Below are 14,927 nucleotides of genomic sequence, written 5' to 3'. Positions count from 1 at the left end.
CCACAGCCCTTTGTATGGGATAGGGATAGAGCACTGGCTCTATCCTGTATGTCTACACCTAGTGTCCTCCTGCTTGCCCAGCCCTCTCCATGAATAAGTATTTTCTCCACTCTTAGGCGCGGGAGCCACCAGCCTCTTTTTGTCCATCGTCTCCATGTCCCAGGGCCTGGCATATAGCAGCAGGAGAAGGCTAGGTGGGGCATTGTCATGCCCTGGCATGTCATGCGCAAATCTACCCCTGATCTCCCACTTTGAAGTGGGAGTGCTGGAGGAACTGTAACTGGGCTTTGGGATGTTGCTGGGGATTTGCACCAGGCAGACTGGGATTCCCCCCTCCCCCTCACAGACTGGTGCCAGTCCCAGAGACTACTGTAATACAATCGCACCTCATTATCTGGGACAGCCACATCACAGACCTGTGTTGGGAAGGGAGGGGAGTATGGAGGAGGAGGGGAAAGGGTGGGTAAGGGTGGGGATGGAGGGGTGTGGTTGGGTGAGGGGTGAAATGGCGGGAGAGATGAGGGATAAGCAGAATCCAGGCACTGTGTCAACACCTCCGGCCTACAGTAGAGAGACTCAGGACACACTTTCTGACCCACTTCACATGGAGGATAGAGTTGTTATGCACAGAAGCCTGCTTTTAAATGAATGGTTTCAGTAATGGGTTAACTGTGAAAGCTTACCACTGACCGTTAGCAATGTCCCACACAGCACAGCAATTCAGTAGTGATGAACAAAGTGTACTTTATATTTATTACTGCATACTGCACTTTCAGATATATGACATTTTACATCAACCAGACCAGCACAGTCTAATAGCTTTTCAAAATCAAATTAAACCTTGACTGACTTTCCAGAATTTTCTTTTGCTTAGGTAATATTCAGGGAGAAATTACACGCCCAACATTTTTCCCCCCTCTATTTGCATATTAGGCAAAATAATGAATATCCATGCTTTGAAAAATGCTAGACATGATGTATTACTGTGTAACTCACTACACTCTGAGACTTGTCTTTGTCTTCAAGGATGCAGATGAAGAGGCCCATTGTCTATCTGTGAGGAGGAGGCTGGGTAGGGGTAGAACTAAAAGCTCTGGGCTCCTCCTGGTAGCTGATCAAATCAAATGTTATTTGTCACATACGCCGAATACCATGAAATGCTTACTTACAGGCCCTTAACCAACAATGCAGTTCAAGAAATAGAGTTAATAAAATATTTTTCTAAATAAACTAAAGTTAAAAAAAATATTTCAAAAAGTAACACATTTACATAACAATAACAATGTTATATACAGGGGATACCAGTACCATGTCAATGTGCGAGGGTACAGGTTAATCAAGGTCATTTGTAAAGTAACTATGCATAGATAATGAACAGCGAGTAGCAGCAGTGTAAAAACAAAGGGGGTGGGGGTCAATGTAAATAATCCAGGTGGCAATTTTGATGTCCTCCTATCTTCACATGTACGGTCATTAAATCAATATAAAATCTAAGGAACAGGAAGCCAGATGGCCTTCCCCCAGACCTCTATGACCTAGCAGGTCAGAGCCCTCTCAGAGCCACCATGGCTAGTGTACAACCGGCCCATGGAAGAAAGCCCTTTGAAGGCATAGACATTCAACAAGAAGCACATGAATGACTTAAGGGGACAAATAAGCTGTTACGACTCAGGTCAAATCAGTGTTTGTGTTTCCATCCACATCAAAGGCTCAGGCTTGTTTGATATTCAGCCCCACACCTTGAACCATGCCGTGGACAGGTAGAGAGGGGAGGAGCAGTCCATTGAGAGGAAAAGGGGCTTGTGGTCTCTCCACAGCTCTGGGCAAAGGGCAGTTGACCCAGACGAGGGGTCTGGCGGTGCCTCTCATTCCCTAGCGTGCAATTGGCCCCTTCACACTTACCTCAAGCAATGTAAGGCTACCCTGTTGAGTACATACTGTACATGCCTCTGTAGATGCCATATTCAGATGAGCTATCCACAGCTCTCATTAAATACTCAGCAGCCAATACTTTTATACTCAATATGGTACAGTACGTCACTCTTCGCCTGTCTTATACTCAGTCACCATGAAAACTGGCTTCTTTGAGTCCACCATGACACTTTTATAGGTGCACCATAGGGCACTGACAAGTGGTTCCAGGAAGTCAATTCTCAATTCAATCACTCGTTGTGATAATAAATATTAGCGATAGCGATATTACTGTAAATTTAGACATTTTAGTTTCTCCCAAGATTGCGAGACATAATTCACATGTTGATGTAATGTTTTTACTCTCAGTTTCTGGTGAAAAAACGACACTAACCATGAGCCTTGCGGTCTGTGTCGTCCAATCACAAGGTCACGATCCTCGAGCAAACATGTGTGTGTGCCAACGGGCCACGCCACTTGTATCTGCCCCGTGATTGGACGATATCACATCTATCAAACGGCATCATGTGCTCGCCAACAGATCATGTGACTTGCATCTGCTCTGTGACTGGACAATAAAGACCTCAGTGCTGTATGCGATGAGTAATTTAACCTCCTAACTCCGGTATTTACACTACACAGTCTTGTATCCTTTAATTTTTTCATATATCAAGTTGGGATACGCAATAAAAAAAATCATTACACCCTTGTACAAGACAAATACAAAACACCCCCAAATTGTTAATTATTATGTCTGTATCACCGCCTGGTATGGCAACTGCACCGTGATCAACCGCAAGGCTCTACAGAGGGTGATGCGGACGGTCCAATACATTCCTGGGGAAGAGCTCCCTGCCCTCCAGGACATTTACGCCAGCCGGTGTGTGAGGAATGCCCAGAGGATCGTCAAGGACTCCAGTTTTAAACATTGGGTGTTGGACCAATAGGCTCCGAGACAGCTTCTACCACCAGGCCAGCAGACTGTTGAACGGCTAAACCTTATCTGTCTACCCGCCTGCACCTTAAGAGACTATTTGCACTGACTCTCTCTCTCTCTCTCTCTCTCTCTCTCTCTCTCTCTCTCTCTCACACACACACACCATCGTCGCCACTGCTGTTATAATTTATTATTATTTATTTAAGCTGCTATACCAAGTCACTTCTCACTTTGCTACTTGTATATAACAGTCATCATAATGTGACATAGAGTGTGTATAAATCAGAGTGTATATCCTGTTGTGCACATACTTCTCATAACTAGTTTTTCTTCCTTTATTTCCTTCTACTCTTTATTACTATTATCACATTTTAGGGAAGACCCAGATGCAGACAGTGTCGAAGTAACAGGGGGCAGGCAAAACGACAAGTCAAGGGCAGGCAGAGGTCGGTAATCCAGATCAGAGTCCAAAAGGTACAGAACGGCAGGCAGTCTCAGGGTCATTGCAGGCAGAGGTCAATAATTCAGTGTGAAGTGACAATGTACAGAACGGCAGGCAGACTCAGGGTAGGCAGAATGGTAAAAAACGGGAAAACTAGAAACAGACAGGAGCAAGGGGCTGTGAGAAATGAGTTTGATTCTAGACACATGAAAAGTGGGATATATTCGGAGGGTACAGGGCAACAGAAGACGAACAGCAGAGGGGCTAATGACCTTGGAGATGGGGAAAGGGCCGATAAACCGGGGGGAAAGTTTGGACTCCACCTGGAGGGGCAGATCTCGGATGGACAGCCATACCTTCTGCCCGAGACGATACCGGGGGCCGAGGTCTGGTGGCGATCCACTTGTAGTCGATAGCTGGAGGTGGTCTTGAGAAGTGCTGACCGGGCTCTCTTCCAGGTATAATGACAGCGGCGGACGAACATCTGGGCCGAAGATATGCCGACCTATTCCTCTTGCTCAGAGAAGAGCGGGGGCTGATAACCCAGGGAACACTCAAAGGGCAAAAAACCTGTGGCAGAGCAAGGAAGGGTGTTGTGGGCATATTCGACCTACACTAGTTGCTGGCTCCAGGTGGTGTTTTTTTAATAGATTTTTTATTTAACATTTTATTTAACTCGGCAAGTCAGTTAAGAACAAATTCTTATTTACAATGACGGCCTACTCCTGCCAAACTCAGACGATGCTGGGCCAATTGTGCGCTGCCCAATGGGACTCCCAATTACGGCTGGATGTGATACAGCCTGGATTGAGTTGTCGGAGACCAGGCAGAGAAGAGTCATCTCCAGGTCTTCGTTGGCTCGCTCCGACTGGCCGTTGGACTGGGGGTGGAACCCGGAAGACAGGCTGGCCGACGACCCAATGAGTAGGCAGAACGCCTTTCAGAACCGGGACGAGAACTGATGACCCCAGTTGGAGACCATGTCCATTGGAGTCCATGGATCCGGAAGACATGCTGCACCATGAGTTGGGCCGTCTCTTTGGCAGAGGGTAGCTTGGGGAGAGGAATGAAGTGGGCGGCTTTGGAAAACCGGTCCACTACTGGCGGTGTTGCCATCAGACGGGCGGAGACCCGTGACAAAGTCCAGGAATATGTGAGACCAAGGACGGTTGGGACAGGCAGAGGTTGAAGGAGATCAGCCGGAGCTTGCCAAGGAGTCTTGTTCTGTGCACAGATCGTGCATGCGGCGATGAACGTGGAGACGTCAGGAACCATGGTAGGCCACCAAAAGCATTGTCGCACAAAGGCCAGGGTCCGATGGGAGCCTGGGTGACAGGCACTCCAGGACCAAGGAGCTGACCGCGTCAGGAACAAACATCTGGTTATCTGACTTCCCCTTCCCCCTCTGGGTTTGGCTGGGAACGCTGCGCCTCACGAACATGCTTCCCTATTCCCCAGCTGAGTGCCGTCGCCAGGCATGAGGTGGGAAAGATGGTCTAGGGTTCCAGGGTAGTAGCCATGGGGCAATAGCGGCTTGACATTCTTGGATCCCGGTCGGTATGAGAGGAAGAAGTTGAACTGGGTGAAAAGCAGGGCCCAGCTAGCTTGCCTGGAATTGAGACGCTTGGAGGTGCGGAGATATTCCAGGTTCCTACGGTCCGCCCACACAATGAACGGATGTTCCGCCCCTCCAGTCAGTGCCTCCACTCCTCCAATGCAATATTCACCGCGAGAAGCTTATGATTCCCCACATCGTAGTTCCTCTCTGTGGTGTTGAGGCGATGGGAGAAGGCACAGGCATGTTACTTGAGGTCAAGGGCAGAAAGCTGGGACAGGACAGCCCCCACTCCAACATCCGAAGCATCTGCCTCCACCACGAACTGGCGGGACGGGTCAGGATGAACCAAGATGTTAGCTCTGGTAAAACGGTGTTTGAGATCCTGGAGTGCTCAGTCAGCAGCTGGAGACCACGTGAAAGGAACCTTGGGAGAGGTGAGTGCAGACAGGGGGGAAGCCAGGGTGTTGTAACCCCGGATAAAGCGGCGATAAAAGTTGGCGAATCCCAGGAAACGTTGCAGCTTCACCCTGGACGTAGGCTGGGGGAGTCAGCATTCTGTAACGGTTCTGTAACGACAGACACTGGGAGACGAGAAGCAAGTACAGGGTGTGGATTTAATAATAAATAGACATGAAACAAAACAAGAACAGCGTCTGGACAGGATAAATAAAACAACATCAATGCAGACACGGGAATGAAACTGAGGAAGTGACAAATATAGGGGAGGTAATGAATGACGTAATGGAGTCCAGGTGAGTCTAATGAAGTGTTGGTGCGCGTAACAATGGTGACAGTTGTGCGTAAAGATGAGCAGCCTGGCGACCTCGAGCGCCAGAGAGGGGGAGTGGGAACAGACGTGAGAACTATTTGTTATTCTTGTACTTTATTTGGCATTTAATCCTTGATTTATATTGATAGTGTACCGCATTGTTGAGAAGAGTTAGCAAGTAAGCATTTCACTGTACCATTTACACCAGCGTCCTGTGCACATGACCATTACACTTTGACTTGATTTAGCGGCGATAGTGGAGAGGGTATAGGCTGCACCTCTCTGATTCAGAGGGATTGGGTTAAATGCGGAAGACACATTTCAGTTGAATGCATTCAGTTGTATAACTGACTAGGGGGGTCGTCAATGAGGTCACCTTCCGAAATGCATCCCACCAGACTCATCTTGATTTCTGTGTAGGCCAGAGGTCAGGTTAAACAGTAGTTTGATTGAATGGCTGTTCACAGGCCAGTGTGAAATGACAGCTCTATTGCAATGTGTGAACGGGGAGTAGGGGGCTACTCTGGCCTTTGTGTGGCCCACAGACTGAGTGCACAGCCCCCATTGTTAGAACTCGACCGCCCAGCCCCTCAGACTCTCTCCCCAACCTGCTTTGTCTTGAGCAATGGGACCATTTCCTTCATCCAGGTCAGGACTACGTTGTGACTTTGAACACAAGTCCTCCCTGTCTGACTTTGCGGTCTGCACACCCATAAATACACACAACGGTAGCCAGATGGACGGCTCTGGACTGTTGTGACCTTACTGGGAAAAGGTAACTATTTAACCCCTTGTGTGCCTTGTAAGGCTGAGGAGAAGAGGATTGAAAATGTATTTTTTCACATACAGGTACTGATCAAATAATATGGATAACTTGTAGGTATTTCTAAGAGCATTTAGGTCATCCACATACAACATAACCAAAATAGTTGAATAAACCTGTGGGTTATGACTTGATTGAATGGATGAATACTTCTTGGATCAATAGGTCCCAGCCGTGTCACAGTTCAAGTGTTAATATCACCTGCACAAGGAAAGTGAAATGCCTTTCTGGCATGCTCTAAACCCAGTAATGCAGTAATTAATATCAATGTAGGACTAAAAATACACAAGGTAGAACAAAAACACACAAGAAATAAAAATAAGAAATAAGAAGAACACAATAAGTAAATAAGCTATATACAGGGTCAGTCAGTTCCAGTACCATAAACCAATGTGCAGGGATACTGGAGTGATAGAGGTAGATACGGTGCATTCGGAAAGTATTCAGACCCCTTGACTTTTTCCAAATTTTGTTACTTTACAACCTTATATTAAACTTGATTAAATAGTTTTCCCCCCCTCATCAATTTACACACAATTCCCAATAATGACAAAGCAAAAACAAGTTTAGACATTTTTGCAAATGTGTTAAAAGTAAAAAATGTAATGTATCACATTTACATAAGTATTCAGACCCTTTACTCAGTACTTTATAGAAGCACCTTCAGCAGCAATTACAGCCTCAAGTCTTCTTGGGTATGACGCTACAAGCTTGGCACACCTATATTTGGGGAGCTTTTCCTATTCTTCTCTGCTGATCGTCTCAAGCTCTGTCAGGTTAGATGGGGAGCGTCGCTGCACAGCTATTTCAAGTCACTCCAGAGATGTTCAACAGGGTTCAAGTCTGGGTTCTGGCTCTGCCGCTCAAGGACATTCAGAGACTTGCCCAAAGCCACTTCTGCGTTGTCTTGGCTGTGTGCTTAGGGTCATTGTCCTGTTGGAAGGTGAACCTTCGCCCAAGTCTGAGGTCCTCAGTGCTCTGGAGCAGGTTTTCATGAAGGATCTCTCTGTGCTTCGATCATCTTTCCCTCAATCGTGACTAGTCTCCCAGTCCCTGCCTCTGAAAAACATCCCCACAGCATGATGTTACCACCACCATGCTTCACCGTAGGAATGGTGCCAGGTTTTCTCCAGACGTGACGCTTGGCATTAAGGCCAAAGAGTTCTATCTTGCTTTCATTAGACTAGATAATCTTGTTTCTCATTGTCTGAGAGTCCTTTAAGTGCCTTTTGGCAAACTCCAAGCTGGCTGTCATGTGCCTTTTACTGGGGCATGGCTTCTGTCTGGCCACTCTACCATAAAGGCCTGATTGGTGGAGTGCTGCAGAGATGGTTGTCCTTCTAGAAGTTTCACCTATCTCCACAGAGGAACTCCGGAGCTCTGTCCATCGAGTTCTTGGTCACCTCCCTGACCATGGCCCTTCTCCCCGATTGCTCAATTTGGCCGGGCGGCCAGATCTAGGAAGAGTCTTGGTGGTTCCAAACTTCTTCCATTTAAGAATGATGGAGGCCACTGTGTTCTTGGGGACCTTCAATGCTGCAGACATTTTTTGGTACCCTTCCCCAGATCTGTGCCTCGACACAATTCTGTCTCTGAGCTCTACACACAATTCCTTCAACGTCATGGCTTAGTTTTTGCTCTGACATGCACTGTCAACTGTGCAACCTCATATAGACAGGTGTGTGTCTTTCCAAATCATGTCCATTCAATTGAATTTATCACAGGTGAACTCCAATCAAGTTGTAGAAACATCTCAAGGATAATCAATGGAAACAGGATGCACCTGAGCTTAATTTTGAGTCTCATAGCAAAGGGTCTGAATACTTATGTAATTTAGGTGTTTCTGTTTTTATTTTATTTTTATAAATACTTTCCGAATGCACAGTATACATAAGGGTAAGGTGATTAGGCATCACGATATATGATAAACAGAGTATAAGCAGCCTATTTGATGATTGTATGTGAGTTTGTGTGCATGTGTGTAGAGTCAGTATAAATGTGTGTGCATGGTAGGTGTGTGTGAGCAAATGGAGTAAGTGTGTGTGCGTGTGTGTGTGTAGAGTCCTGAGAGTGTGCATCGAGACAGAGTGCAAAAAACAAATATATATATATATATATATATATATATATATATATGGGTCATCTCATATAGACATTTTGTTAGCTATTTAGCAGTCTTATGGCTTGGGGACAGAAGCTGTTCAGGAGCCTGTTAGTGTCAGACTTGATGCACCGGTACCGCTTGCCATGCGGATGCAGAGAGAACAGTCTATGGCTTGGTTGGCTGGAGTCTAATGATTTTCCAGGCCTTCTTTTCACACCGCCTGATATAGAGCTCCTGGATAGCAGGGAACCTGGCCCCAGTGATGCTCTGAGCTGTCCGCATCACACTCCACCATGCGAACGGTGGCGGTGCTGTTGCCATACTAAGCAGTGATGCAGCCAGTCAAGATGCTCTCAATGGTACAGCTGTAGAGCTTTTTGAGGATTTGAGGGCCCATTCCAAACCATTTTAACCTCCTGAGGGGGAAGATGCGCTGTCATGCCTTCTTCACGACAGTGTGTATGTGGACCATTTTAAGACCTTAGTGATGTGGACACCGAAGAACTTGAAGCTCTCGACCCGCTCCACTGCAGACCTGTCAATGTGGATGGGGGCGTGCTCGTTATCCCCATTTACTGTAGTCCACAATCAGCTCCTTGGACTTACTGACGTTGAGGGAGAGGTTGTTGTTCTGGCACCACACTGCCAGGTCACTGACTTTCTCCCTGTAGACTGTCTCATCGTCGCTGGTGATCAGGCCTACCATCATCATGCCGTCTGCAAACTTGATGATGGTGTTGGAGTAGTGCGAGCCACACAGTCGTGGGTGAACAGGGAGTACAGGAGGGGACTACGTACACACCTCTGTGGGGACCCCGTGTTGAGGGTCAGCATGGCAGATGTGTTGTTGCCTACCCTCACCACCTGTGGGTGGCCCATCAGGATGTCCAGGATACAGTTGCAGAGGGAGGTGTTCAGTCCCAGGGTCCTAAGCTTGGTGACGAGCTTGGAGGGGACAATGGTGTTGAACGCTGAGCTGTAGTCAAAGAACAACTTTCTCACATAGGTATTCTTCTTATCTATGTGGGGGAGGGAAGTGTGGAGTCCAACTGAGATTGCGTTGTCTATGGGTTTAGAGTGTCTGGGATGATGGAGTTGATGTGTGCCATAACCAGCCTTTCAAAGCACTTCATGATTACGGATGTGAGTACTACAGGGAGGTAGTCATTGTGGCATGAAGCCTTAGAGCTATTGTCGGGATTACAGACTGGGGCAAGGAAAGGTTGAAAATGACTGTGAATATGCCTGCCAGCTGTTCTGCTCACGCTCTGAGAACGTGCCCTGGAATACCGTCCGGCCCTGCAGCCTTGTGAGTGTTGACCTGATTAAAGACCTTACTCACATCGGCCTCGGAGAGCAAGATCACACAGTCCTCTGGGTCGGTGTGGGCCCTCGCGCACAGCAAAGTGTTGTTAAAGATCATCAAGGACATCAACCACCCGAGCCACTGCCTGTTCACCCCGCTATCATCCAGAAGGCGAGGTCAGTACAGGTGCATCAAAGCTGGGACCGAGAGACTGAAAAACAGCTTCTATCTCAAGGCCATCAGACTGTTAAACAGCCACCACTAACACTGAGTGGCTGCTGCCAACACACTGACACTGACTCAACTCCAGCCACATTAATAATGGGAATTGATGGGAAATGATGTAAATATATCACTAGCCACTTTAAACAATGCTACCTTATATAATGTTACTTACCCTACATTATTCATCTCATATGCATACGTATATACTGTACTCTATATCATCGACTGTATCCTTATGTAATACATGTATCACTAGCCACTTTAAACTATGCCACTTTGTTTACATATTCATCTCATTTGTACATACCGTACTCGATACCATCTACTGTATCTTGCCTATGCTGCTCTGTACCATCACTCATTCATATATCCTTATGTACATATTCCTTATCCCCTTACACTGTGTACAAGACAGTAGTTTTGGAATTGTTAGTTAGATTACTTGTTATTACTGCATTGTCGGAACTAGAAGCACAAGCATTTAGCTACACTCGCATTAACATCTGCTAACCATGTGTATGTGACAAATGACATTTTATTTTATTTGATTTGGATTTATTGTCAAAGTGTAAAATGCATTGAGTTCGTCTGGTAGAGAGGCATTGTCTGGGTCTTCCTTGAGTCTGCATGGTCAAAGTAAGAGACATGTCACAAGCTCTAATTGTACTTATAGATTGTAAATTATAAACTGGGTGGTTCGAGCCCTGAATGCTGATTTGGCTGAAAGCTGTACTTTAGCAGCCCGTATACCACGGGTATGACAAAACATTTATTTTCATTGGTAACCAGTTAATTATAGCAATAAGGCACCTCGGGGGTTTGTGATATATGGCCAACATACCACAGCTAAGGGCTGTGTCCAGACACTCTGTGTTGTGTCGTGCATAAGAACAGCCCTTAGTCGTGGTATATTGGTCATATATCACACCCCCTCAGGCCTTATTACTTAAATATATAACCAGACTTACTGGTCTAAGATAGCCTCTCAGCTAACATGAATAATAGGCCCAGCTACTCTCCCCTCTGTATTGATTTGGCCTGGTGGTTAGAGTGTCCGCCCAGAGGTTGGAAGTATAGGAGATAGAATCCCGGCACGAGTCATATCAAAGACTAAAACTGGGACCAGATGCATCATTATTAAGGAGATAGATTTGGGGTGAGGCCCTGCGATAGACTAGCTTCCTGTCCAGGGGGTGTACTTGTACATCAAGCTGCCTCAAGCTAAAGAAACAGGAGTTCGGCTCCTGCTCCTATGAGCTCTTCCGGCTTAAAGCTGCTTACTTCATTTTGGATTTGAGATCGAACATTTTATATGTGGTGACCATACATAATGACATCTTTTATTTAAGGGCATTTCAATACATGTCTTTTTCACCGTTTAGAAATGAAAGCACTTTATGTATCTAGTCCTCCCATTTGAAGGTGACATAAGTATTTGCACAAATTCACTTATAATGTATTAAAGTAGCCAAAAGTTTAGCATTTGGTCCCATACTCTTATCACGCAATGACTACATCAAGCTTGTGACTCTGTGTTGGATGCATTAGCAGTTTGTTTCGGTTGTGTTTCGGATTATGTTGTGTCCAATAAAAATGCATGGTACATAATATATTGTGTCATTTTGGTGTCACTTTTATTGTAAATAAGAATATAATATATTCCTGGACACTATGGGACGCTACCATGATTACAGATAATTATAAATGATGAATGAATGAGTGAGAAAGTTACAGAGGCACAAAGATCATACCCCCTCCCCCCCCCCCCCCCCCCCCCCCAAAAAAACAATGTATGAAATGTTTGAAATGTATGATATTTATGCCTCTAACTTTCTCACTTATAACATTATTTACCATTCATTTCTATTAAGACACAACATCATCCGAAACACAGCCAAAACAAACTGCAAATGGATCAACAACAACATATGAAACCTTTGATCTTAAATCCAAAATGCTGGAGTATAGAGCCACGTCAAAAGTTTTAGCTTCAATGTCCAATTAAATACAGAGAAGGAGTCTATTTGGCTGGGAGAGGGCAGGGAAAGAAAGCAGCACCCTCACTCTATCCTTGTGAGGGACTGCGTACCTTATCCAGGCAAGCCCTTCATATTGATAAGAGGAGGAAAAGGTCAAAGTGCCACCAGGAGCGGCGTGGGCAGTTAAGGTCAGCATTGTGCTGTGAGGGAGTCTGCATTGAGCAGGGAGGAGGAGAGGAAAATGAACTGATAACAATCTCTGAGGGGTTACAGAATGACATGCTGGGCAGACGAGCAGAGCGACACGACAGCTACAAACAAGCACTCTAAGGGCCCCTCAGCGGGCTATGAGGACAGCAAATAATACATAGGGCATATTCCTGGGTCACTGGTCAAGTTAAGGCGAGTGAGGTTTTACACAACTCTCTCAAGTCAACGCAAGGGGCTTTATTGGCATGGGAAACATATGTTTACATTGCCAAAGCAAGTGAAATGGATAAACAAAAGTGAAATAGACAATAAAAGTAAACAGTAAATATTACAATCACACAAGTTCCAAAAGAATAAAGATATTTTAAATGTCATATTATGTCTATATACAGTTTCGTAGCGATGTGAAAATAGTTAAAGTACAAAAGATAAAACAAATAAATATGGGTTGTATTTACAGTGGTGTTTGTTCTTCACTGGTTGTCCTTTTCTTGTGGCAACAGGTCACAAATCTTGCTGCAGTGATTGCACACTGAGGTATTCCACCGAATAGATATGGGTGTTTATCAAAATTGGATTTGTTTTCAAATTCTTAGTGGGTGTGTGTAATCTCAGGGAAACGTGTCTCTAATATAGTCATACATTTGGCACGAGGTTAGGAAGTGCAGCTCAGTTTCCACCTCATTTTGTGGGCAGTGTGCACATAGCCTGTCTTCTCTCGAGAGCCAGGTCTGCCTATGGCGGCCTTTCTCAATAGCAAGGCTATGCTCACTGAGTCTGTACATAGTCAAAGCTTTCCTTAATTTTGGGTTAGTCACAGTGGTCAGGTATTGTCCCACTGTGTTCTCTGTTTAGTGCCAAATAGAATTCTAGTTCTTTGGGGTTTTTTGTAAAAAAAATTCCAATGTGACAAGTAATTATCTTTTTGTTTTCTCATGATTTGGTTGGGACTAATTGTGTTAATGTCATGAGGCTATGTTCACAAACACAAACAGACCCCACAGGACCCCCCCCCCCCCCCCCCCCCTCTCTCTCTCTCTCTCTTCCTCATAACACACTGTAGCACACACTGTAATAGCAAATGATTTAGGGGCTCTTTATGAAAAGGACATTGCTTAACACGGTATGCACACAACTTTCCACAGTATAGGTTAACTTCTCTGTAGGAACACTGACTACATTTATTTTCTATAGGTCTTCATAAAGCTGGTGGAGAAACACACATACAGACATTGAACATTTTAAAGAAAAAGGAAATTAAGGTAGTATTTCTGTCTCACGGGTCAGAAGCCGACTCCACACACCACAAGTCTGTTGAAGCGACACTTGGATGTCACAATATGGACAAGTGGGGGGTGAGGGGAGGTGACTTCTGTAGTCTCTCTGTGGTCACTGATTTAGGGCCTGCATGTGGAGGCCAGACAGAGCCTGGGGTCGGAGGTGCAAGCTGTGGCCTGAAACAGATGCCTTGCTGTCTAGCCCAGGGGTAGGGGAGGAGGAGCGGGGGTAGGGGGCTGCATGTGAAGTTAATGTGCCCTCAGTTTCCCCCTAGCAACAGTTAAGCAATAGAGAGATATTCACTGCACCTGCGCCTAGGTCTCTGTGTGTGTGTGTGTGTGTGTGTGTGTGCAGACGTCCTCCTATGTGTAACCACCCACTTTCTATGATATTCTTTCCTTCGGAGTGTGCATTTCTGAATAAAACATTTTTAACAGGAAAATTACATAACATTGCATTTTACTGCCCTAATCTAATTCATAGGCCACTAAGGCCAGCCAGCAAATCTCCCTTAACTCCTTATGTAACACCATATAACAGTAACTGACAGAACCAGATTGACTTGTGCTCGGTGTACTCTATTTGGCCCGTTTAAAAGACATACAGTATCCCATTACAGACGTGGTGTATCAATTTATAACAGCCAAGCTCCACATAAAAGGATTAAGATGTAAGGGGCCTTAATGATCAGCTTTGTCCTAAAGACATCAAAGGCCCTGGTGGAGTGAGATTGCAGCTGCCTTACCTGACGGTGTGAGCTTCTCCTCTCTCGCTGGCGGTGCGGCCAAGAAAGTGTTTGTGTTGAGGATGTTTTACCGCTCTCAGGAAAGACAAACAGCTTCATTCTTGTTTGTGGGCCCCCTACCTCAAACAGAGGGCCGTGGCTCCTTTCTGTGAGAGAGAGAGAGAGAGAGAGAGAGAGAGAGAGAGAGAGAGAGAGAGAGAGAGAGAGAGAGAGAGAGAGAGACAGTATGTGTTGCATTGTTAGGCTAGTGTTTATCTTGTCTCTGTCTTTTCTTCCCTCCTTGCCACCTTCTTTTTACTTCCAGAATTTCCCGTCAGCTGCCATGCCAGATTAATTGTGCGGTGGGTTCTGGTGTGGTTCATCATATAGCTTTTTAATAGCAGCGAAACAGATGAATTAATTACAGCAAAATAAGATTGCCATTTAGTCATCATAACACCTTGAAGTCATGCAGTAATTTGTGAAAATGTATAACACCTTCAAAAAGACAGATAAATACACCAAATGTATCCTTTAGATAAGTGTACCTCTCTAAATATTATTTAAAGAGGTACCCTTACTTGGTTCAGTGAGAAACAGCAACACATTAACTTGTGTTAGTCATCCTACAATTGACCACATGGTGTCACTCTTACTCATC

Source organism: Oncorhynchus mykiss, chromosome 14 (genome assembly GCF_057628025.1).
Source record: "Oncorhynchus mykiss isolate SJ-2025 chromosome 14, ASM5762802v1, whole genome shotgun sequence".
Taxonomy (NCBI): Eukaryota; Metazoa; Chordata; class Actinopteri; order Salmoniformes; family Salmonidae; genus Oncorhynchus; species Oncorhynchus mykiss.
Note: the sequence above shows the minus strand (reverse complement) of the source record.